This window comes from Mobula hypostoma, chromosome 14 (assembly GCF_963921235.1).
Source record: "Mobula hypostoma chromosome 14, sMobHyp1.1, whole genome shotgun sequence".
NCBI lineage: Eukaryota > Metazoa > Chordata > Chondrichthyes > Myliobatiformes > Myliobatidae > Mobula > Mobula hypostoma.
This window is the reverse complement of record NC_086110.1, coordinates 75,325,355-75,335,110: the sequence shown is the minus strand read 5'-3', so window position 1 is coordinate 75,335,110 and position 9,756 is coordinate 75,325,355.

The following is a 9,756-nucleotide window of genomic DNA, read 5'->3' as shown; positions in this document are numbered from 1 at the left end:
TTATAAATCTCTAGTTTGGCCAAATTTGGAGCAATATATTCAGTAACAGGAAGGATACGGAGATTTTGGAGAACGAGCAGAAGAGGTTCACTGGAATGCTGCCTGGATTAGAGAACATGATCTAGAAGTAGAGATTGGGCAAACTTGGGTTGTTTTCTCTGGCTGAGGGGAGATCTGATAGAAGTTGATAAACTCAGGAGAGACATAGGTAGGTAGAGTAGACAGTCAGAGTCTTTTCTCAAGGATAGAAATCTCAAGTAGGAAATACATTTAAGTTGAGGGAGGAGGAGTTTAAAAATGCCTGGGGAAATTAGTCTCATAGGCAGTGGTAGATGATGCTGGGGTGATATACTGCATCCGGTGCTCCCGATGTGGCCTTCTATATATTGGTGAGACCCGACACAAACTGGCAGACCACTTTGCTGAACACCTACGTTCTGTGCACCAGAGAAAGCAGGATCTCCCAGTGGCCACACATTTTAATTCCACATCCCATTCCCATTCTGACATGTCTATCCACGGCCTCCTCTACTGTAAAGATGAAGCCACACTCAGGTTGGAGGAACAACACCTTATATTCCATCTGGGTAGCCTCCAACCTGATGGCATGAACATCGACTTCTCTAACTTCCGCTAAGGCCCCACCTCCCCCTCGTACCCCATCTGTTATTTATTTTTATACACACATTCTTTCTCTCACTCTCCTTTTTCTCCCTCTGTCCCTCTGACTATACCCCTTGCCCATCCTCTGGGCTTCCCCCCCCTCCCTCGGCCTCCTGTCCCATGATCCTCTCATATCCCTTTTGCCTATCACCTGTCCAGCTCTTGGCGCCATCCCTCCCCCTCCTGTCTTCTCCTATCATTTTGCATCTCCCCCTCCCCCTCCAACTTTCAAATCCCTTACTCACTCTTCCTTCAGTTAGTCCTGACGAAGGGTCTCGGCCTGAAACGTCGACTCTACCTCTTCCTAGAGATGCTGCCTGGCCTGCTGCGTTCACCAGCAAATTTGATGTGTGTTGCCCTCCATTGATCAGGGTCAACCATGGGTGTTGTGTTCTAGCTGCCTTACGCAGGCCAGTGGACAAGCCAGGGCAGTACGATATGGAGAGCAAGCTGTTGCCCGTGCAGCAGGCTCCCTCTGCATGCAGGTGACAAGTCCAAAGCAACAGCAGAAACCAATACAGATTGGCACCAGCAGCGTCGCAGGAGTAGAACTCAACGTAAGACTGTCTTAGGGACTCCAGCTCTGGATTTTTCCCCTGGCACTTCCCCACGCAAGGGCATAGTTTTCCCCATGAGTTTTCCTTGTCCTAGGTGAGTTGCCAACCATGGCTGACGAGCCCCATTTACCTAGACTGACTGTTTTACAGCATCAGTAACCCACCTTTGCCCCTTCTCCTGTCAGTAGAAATGGTTCCGCTGGGCTTAGTAGCTAGGCCACACGTGAAGGCCAGGAGCTGGACTTGGTTGTCAGAGGCTGTTTGAGACGCACACCATTGGGAGCATTGAATAGGTAGTGGGAGCTTATCCGCACTACCACCCCCAGCTATGACACCTTAAGGAACACTGTACCTCCAAGATCACTAAATATACAGATAACCTTGTCCTGACCTCTTGATAATTGTGTACAAATCAGCTGCTCAGTTTCCTACGTTAAAATATAACTACTCTTCAAAAAGAAGTTCCTTATTGGCTGTAAAGTCCCAAAGGTCACACAATCTCAGTAGGAATCTCTCCGAGCTGCGAGCTTTGACATCCTTCCAAGTGTGCAGTACCCAGAACTGAGCACAAGCCATGTGCTGAGGGCCTATCAGCCATTTATAAATATTTAGAATAACTCCTGTGCCTCAGTGTTCAGCGCCTCTATTTATAAAACCACAAACTGTGAATGTCTTATCAGCTTGTCTGCTAACTCCACACTCAACAAGAATCTCTCTGCGTCCCCTGCAAAATTACTTTATACTGCTGACAGAGGCAGTACATTAGGGGACATTTAAGAGACTCTCCGGTAGGCAAATGGATGATAGAAAAATGGAGGGCTATGTGGGAGGGAGGGGTTAGATAGAGGAGGTTAAAAGGTCAGCACATTAAAGGCCGAAGGGCCTGTACTGGGCTGGACTGTTCTATGGTGTAGGCCAAGGGAAGGGGGAATTTCATTGACACATACCAAATATTGAAGGGGCTGGAGAGAGTGGAGGTGCACAGGATGTTTACTGTAGTGGCAGAGTCTAAGACCAGAAGCCATAGCCTTAGAACAGAGGGACGTTCATTTAGAATAGAGACGAGGAGGAATTTCTTTAGCCAAAGGGTAGAGAATCTGTGGAATTCATTGCCACATACAGCTGTAGAAGCAAAGACTTTGCGTATATTTAAAGTGGAGGTTGATAGGTTCTTGATTAGTCAAGACATTGAAGGTTAAGGGGAGAAGGCAGGAAATGGGGGTTGAGAGGGATGATAAATCAGCCTGATGGAATGGCAAGCAGATTTGATGGGCCGAATGGCCTAATTCAGCTCTTACATCTTATGGTCATATAGTCTTGTGAACTGTTCCACATCTTCCGGTGTCATATTTCATCAACAGCTGATTTGACCAATCGTTGGTGTAAATTCTGCCCAAAGCTGCAAGCTGTGAATGTTTTCTCAGGTGAAGATACGAGCACACTTACACAGATTCCAAAGCAGACTTATTACAGGCCTGCTATGCTCTGGGTAGGGCATTTTGGAGCCTGTGCCAAGGCTGAGAGGGTCTGGCACAGTGACAAAGTCATAAATAAAGAGAGAACTTCAGCTCTGAGCTCATGTTTACACTCATTGGCTACTTTATTAAATACCTCCTGTACCTAATAAAGTGGCCGCTGTGTGCATGTTCCTGGTCTTCTGCTGCTGCAGCCCATCCACTTCAAGGTTCAGCATGTCGTGTGTTCAGAGGTGTTCTTCTGCGCACCACTGTTGTAACATGTGGTTATTTGAGTTACTGTCAGCTTGAACCAGTCTGGCTATTCTCCTCTGACCTCTCTCATTCACAAGGCATTTTCAGCAATAGCACTGACGCCTACTTGATGTTTTTGATTTTTGCACCATTCTGTGTAAACTTTCGAGACTGTTGTGAGTGAAAATCCCAGGGGCTTGGCAGTTTCTGAGATACTCAAACCACCCTGTCTGACACCAAAAATCATTTCATGGTCAAAGTCACTTAGATCACATTTCTTCCCCATTCTGATGTTTGGTCCGAACAACAACTGAAACTTTTGACCATGCCTGCATGCTTTTATGCATTGAGCTGCTGCCACATGATTGGCTGCTTAGATATCTGCATTAACGAGCAGGTGTACAGGTGTACCTAATAAAGTGGCCACTGAGTGAATGTTCAGAGGGAGTGCCACACTGCGGCAGTGATGTTACTGTAGGAGGGAGTTCTGGTTTGCTGGTCTAATGGTGAGAACCCCAGACCTTACTACAATAATGGTGAAAACACCCAAAACCTACTGAGAATTTCTGAGGGATCGTCCCCTGAGCTGTTCACGATCGAGGGTTTGACTTGGAAAGCACAGAGTGATGAATTCTGTCAGGGAAAGGTGGCTCTGTCCTGCCACCTGGTGGGCACAGGAGGGATTTCCAGACCCTATTGCACTGTAAATCAAAACCACCGAGACACAAGAGAGAGACTGGATCAACAAACGCACACACAAAATGCTGAAGGACATCGACACAGTGCCAAAGTGACTGTGACCCCTGGACTGTCCGAAGATTCTGCAGTTTGATGTTTAATATTCTGTGTGTATTTACTCACTTTTTGCTGTTTGCGTGATTTTTTGGCATGCTGGGTGTTTGATACTGGGTTTAAAAGGTGTTTCCTTGTTTTGTGGCTTCCTACAAGAAGATGAGTGTCAGGGTTGTATACTGTATACACTGATAATAAATGTACTTTGAAACTTTGAACTCAAAAGTTCCAACAGTTCAAGGTAAATTTAATATCAGAGTATATACATGTCATCGTATACAACCTTGAGGTTCCTTCTCCTGTGGGCATACTCATCAAATCTATAGAAAATTAACAGGATCAACGAAAGATCAACCAGAGCACAGAAGACAACAAATTGAATAATTACAAATATAAAAAATAGCAGTAAATAACGAGAACATGAGATGAAGAGTCTTTGAAAGTGAATCCATTGGATGTGGGAACAGTTGGAGAAAGTGAAGTTATCCTCTTTTATCCAAGAGCCTGATGGATGAGAGGTGGTAACTCTTCCTGAACCTAGCAGTGCAAGTTCTGAGGCTCCAGTACCTTTTACCTGATGGAAGCAGCGAGGAGAGAGAATGGCCTGGGAGGTGGGGATCCCAGATGATGGATGCAGCTTTCCTGCAACAGCACCTCATGTAGACATGCTCAATGGAGGGGAAGGTTTTACCCGTGATGGACTGGGCTGCGTCCATCACGTTTTGTCGGATTTTCCATTTAGAGACTTTGGTGTTTCTGTACCAGGCTGGGATGCAACCTGATACGTCTGCAATCAGTGGATCTGAGAGGATCTGTGTAGGGAAATAAACTGCTGGTGTTTGGGGCCAAGACCCTTCGCTGGTCAGCTTTGAGCCTTTGATCCGGTGTGACCGTGACTGTCACAGCAAAAGACTGGCAGCTGCTCTCAGGATCGGAATCAGCTTTCGTATTGATGCTTGTCTGGGAACCATAACACTTGCCTGAAAATGGTGGGCACCCCAAAATTTGCTGATTATAATGGAGGGAACTCCAAGACTTGGTGGGACAATAGTGAAACCTCACAAAACTTGGTGGGATGGTGGGAATACCGAAATTACCTGGGATAATGCTGGGCACCTCAAAACCTGCTGGATAATGGTGAACATTCCAAAACTTTACGGGACAATATTAGGAACTCAAAAATATGGTGGGGTGCCTCAAAGTTACTGGGTCAATTGTGGGAATACCAATGCTTCCTGGAAAATGGTGGCTACCGCAACATGTACTGAGCTAAAGGTGAAAACCTTGAATGCTTGCCAAGTTAATTGTGGACACCCAAATCTTGCTGGGACAGAGGAGAAAACGCAAATCTTGCTGGGACAGAGGAGAAAACTCAGATCTCGCTGGGACAGAGGAGAAAACGCAAATCTTGCTGGGACAGTGGAGAAAACTCAAATCTTGCTGGTACAGAGGAGAAAACGCAAATCTTGCTGGGACAGTGGAGAACGCCGTGAGTACTACACAGTGGTGATGTTGAGGTGTGTCAGGATTCCGATGGGTGTTCACCCAGAGCGTCTGAGGGGTCGGTGTAATGGCCAGCGCGGAGTACAGCAGCAAGCGGACAACAACAACAGCCACCAGGAGAGGGTCAGTGTTTACAGGGGTCACGGGGAGAGAGTCGGTGTTTACCATAGAACCAAAGAACACAACAGCACAGAAAACAGGCCACTCGACCCTTCTAGTCTGTGCCGAAACTTTATTCCGCTAGTCCCATTGACCTGCACCCAGTCCATAATCCTCCAGACCTCTCCCATCCATGTACCTATCCAATTTATTGTTAAAACTTAAGAGTGAGCCTGCATTTACCACGTCAGATGTCAGCTCGTTCCACACTCCCACCACTCTCTGAGTGAAGATGTTCCCTCTAAACCTTTCCCCTTTCACCCTAAAGCCACGTCCTCTCGTACTTATCTCTCCTAATCTAAGTGGAAAGAGTCTACTCACATTTACTCTGTCTATACCCCTCATAATTTTGTAAACCTCTATCAAATCCCCCCTCATTCTTCTACACTCCAAGGAATAAAGTCCTAACCTGTTCAATCTTTCCCTGTAACTCAACCCCTGAAGACCCGGCAACATCCTAGTAAATCTTCTCTGCACTCTTTCAATCTTACAGGGCTCATGGGGACAGGGTCGGTGTTTACAGGGTTAACGGGGAGAGGGTCGGTGATTACAAGGGTCATGGGGAGGGTGAGTGTTTACTGGGGTCACAGGGAGATGGGTCAGTATACACAGGGGTCACGGGGAGAGGGTCAGCATTAACAGGGATTGGAGGAAATGGTCAGTGTTTCCAGGGGTCACGGGGAGAGGGTCAGTATACACAGGGGTCACAGGGAAGGGGTCAGTATACACAGGGGTCATGGGGAGAGTGTCAGTGTTTCCAAGGGTCACGGGGAGAGGGTCAGTATACACAGGAGGGAGGAGTCGCCTGAAAATGAGAATATGTAATGCGTGGGAGGGGGGGTTCGTACCGAAGAGCAACTTAACCACCGTAAGAAATGGAAGATTTTGTAGTTTTGTTCAGCCAACGGTAGAGATCTGGTGGTGCTATCACTATTAATGGGAGCTTACTGTACAGTGCTGCCCCCAGATCACACCTCAGCCGTAAGCAATTGAGGGTTTAACGTGATCACTGCGGTGCGATTCTGTCGGGGAGAGGTGGCTGTTCCTGTCCTTGGTTCTGTGCTGCCACCTGCTGGGTGCAGGGGGGATTTCCATCTCCTGCCCCATCCGGAATCCGAAGCTTTATAACAGTGGTCCCCAACCATCGGGCCGCAAAGCATGTGCTACCGGGCCGTGAGGAAACGATATGATTTGGCGATATGAGTCAGCTGCGCCTTTCCTCATTCCCTGTCTCACCCACTGTTGAGCTTGAACGCACGCGAGGTCATTACCAACGCGTCATCCATGTCAGCGCGGGAAGATCAACTCCTCGAGCTTGCAAATGACGGTGGGCTGAAAAGTGTGTTTGAAATAACATCTCTGCCAGCATTCCGGATCAAAATCAAGGCTAAATATCCTGAGATAGCCACGAAAGCACTGAAAACATTGTTTCCATTTCCATCCTGACGAAGGGTCTCGGCCTGAAACGTCGGCTGTACCTCTTCCTACAGATGCTGCTTGGCCTGCTGCGTTCACCAGCAACTTTGATGTGTGTTGCTTGAATTTCCAGCATCTGCAGAATTCCTGTTGTTTCCATTTCCAACATATCTCTGCAATGAATGCAACGAAAACAAAATTGCAGAATAGACTGGACATAAGGAACCCCCTTCGAGTATCGCTGTCTCCCATCACCCCTCGATGGGATCGTCTTGTTGCAGGAAAACAAGCCCAGGGCTCCCACTGATTCAGCGATATTGGTGTGTTGCAATGATTTTATATGCTCATACGGGGAAAATATGTGCTGTGTGTTTAGTATCCAAATGTTACTTAAAATGTTATGATGCTATTGACTTATATAACCATATAACAATTACAGCACGGAAACAGGCCATCTTGGCCCTTCTAGTCCGTGCCGAACGCTACTCTCACCTAGTCCCACCGACCTGCACTCAGCCCATAACCCTCCGTTCCTTTCCTGTCCATTTACCTATCCAATTTTTCTTTAAATGATAATATCGAACCTGCCTCTACCACTCCTACTGGAAGTTCGTTCAATACTTACTTCAAGCTCCCCTGTCCTCCCCTGATATTTAACTTATCACTATATTCATGTGAGGAAAATATGCGTTGTGTGTTTAATATTAAATTCATTAGATAAACCCTTTTAGAAATGAAATTGAGTGTATTAGCCACTTATCACCTATATCCCGGTCGTGATTAACACCCCCCACCCCCTTACAGATCGCCAAAAACGATTTGTAGAAAAAAATCGGCACATACATGCATGCACACTGGTGCCCGCACAAGGCTTCATGGTCATTGTAGTCTTTCTCAGGGTAAACACAATGTATTTGACTGCTACTCTTGTCCGTTGGCAACCCTACCACCACCCTCCCCCCAGTCGGCTGGTCCGCAAGAATATTGTCAATATTAAACCGGCCCACCGTGCAAAAAAGGTTGGGGACCCCTGCTTTATAAAGATCAGCTTTATTTGTCACCTGTACATCGAAGCTTCGAAACATATAGTGAAATGCGTCGTTTGCATCGTCGACCAGTTTGGTCCGAGGATTTGCTGACGATAGTTCGCAAGCGCAGCCATATTTCCGGCACCAGCATAGCCTGCCCATGGCTTAGTAACCATACCCCGTACTAAATGTCTTTGGAATATGGGAGGAAACTGGAGCACCCAGAGGAAACCCACACAGTCACGAAGAGAACATACAAACTCCTTATGGATAGTGACGGGAATCGCTGACCGCTGATGCTGTAAAGCGTTACGCTAACTGCTCTGCTAAAGTTCAAAGTTCAAAGTAAATTGATCATCAAAGTACATACATGTCACCATATACAACCCCAACATTCATTGTGTTGTGGGCATCCTCAATAAATCCATTGAGGGGCGTCCTTTTAGAACAGAAATGAGGAGGAATTTCTTTAGCTGGAGAGTGGTGAATCTGTGGAATTCTTTGCCGCAGGCTGCTGTGGAGGCCAAATCTTTATGTATATTTAAGGCAGAGGTTGATAGATTCTTCATTGGTCAGAGCATGAAGAGATGCAGGAGCTAGGCAGGAGACTGGGGCTGAGAGGGAAAATTGATCAGCCATGGGTGAAATGGCAGAGCAGACTAGATGGCCTAATTCTGCTCCTATATCTTATGGTCGTGTAATAACCGCAACAGAATCAATGAAAGACCACACCAACTTGGACATTCAACCAGTATGTAAAAGACAACAAACTGTGCAAATATAGAAAGAAAGAGATTGTAATAATAAATAAATAAACAATCAATATCGAGAACATGAGATGAAGAGTCCTTGAACGTGAGTTTGTTCATTCTGGGTAGATTTCAATTATGGGGTGAGTGAAGCTGAGTGAAGTTATCCTCTTTGGTTCAAGAGCCTGTTTGTTGAGGGATAATAACTGTTCCTGAACCGGTGGTGTGGGTCCTATGACATCTGAAATATTATCACTGAGACACAAGAGAGTGGATCAACACACATACACACCCCCCCAACACACACACACACACACACACACACACACACACACACACACAGTCAGTCAGACACACCCACAGACAGACAGACACCGCCCCACACCCACAGACACACACACACAGAGTCAGTCAGACACACCCACAGACAGACACACACACACTCACACACAGTCAATCAGACAAACCCACAGACAGACAGACAGATACACACACACACACACACACACACCCACAGACACACACTCTCACACAGTCAGTCAGACACACCCACAGACAGACATACAGACACACACACACCCACAGACACACACTCACACACAGTCAGTCAGACAGACCCACAGACAGACAGACAGACACACACACACCCACAGACACACACTCACACACAGTCAGACACACCCACAGACAGACACACACACACACACACCCACAGGCAGACAGACAGACAGACAGACACACACACACACACACACACGGTCAGTCAGACGCACCCACAGACAGACACACACTCACCCACAGTCAGTCAGACAAACCTACAGACAGACAGACAGACACACACACACACACACCCACAGACACACACTCACACACACCATCAGTCAGACACACCCACAGACAGACAGACACCCCCCACACCCACAGACACACACACACACACACAGTCAGTCAGACACACCCACAGACAGACACACACACACTCACACACAGTCAATCAGACAAACCCACAGACAGACAGACAGACAGGCACACCCCCACACCCACAGACACACACTCACACACACCGTCAGTCAGACACACCCACAGACAGACAGATACACACACACACACCCACAGACACACACTCTCACACAGTCAGTCAGACACACCCACAGACAGACAGACACGCACACACACACCC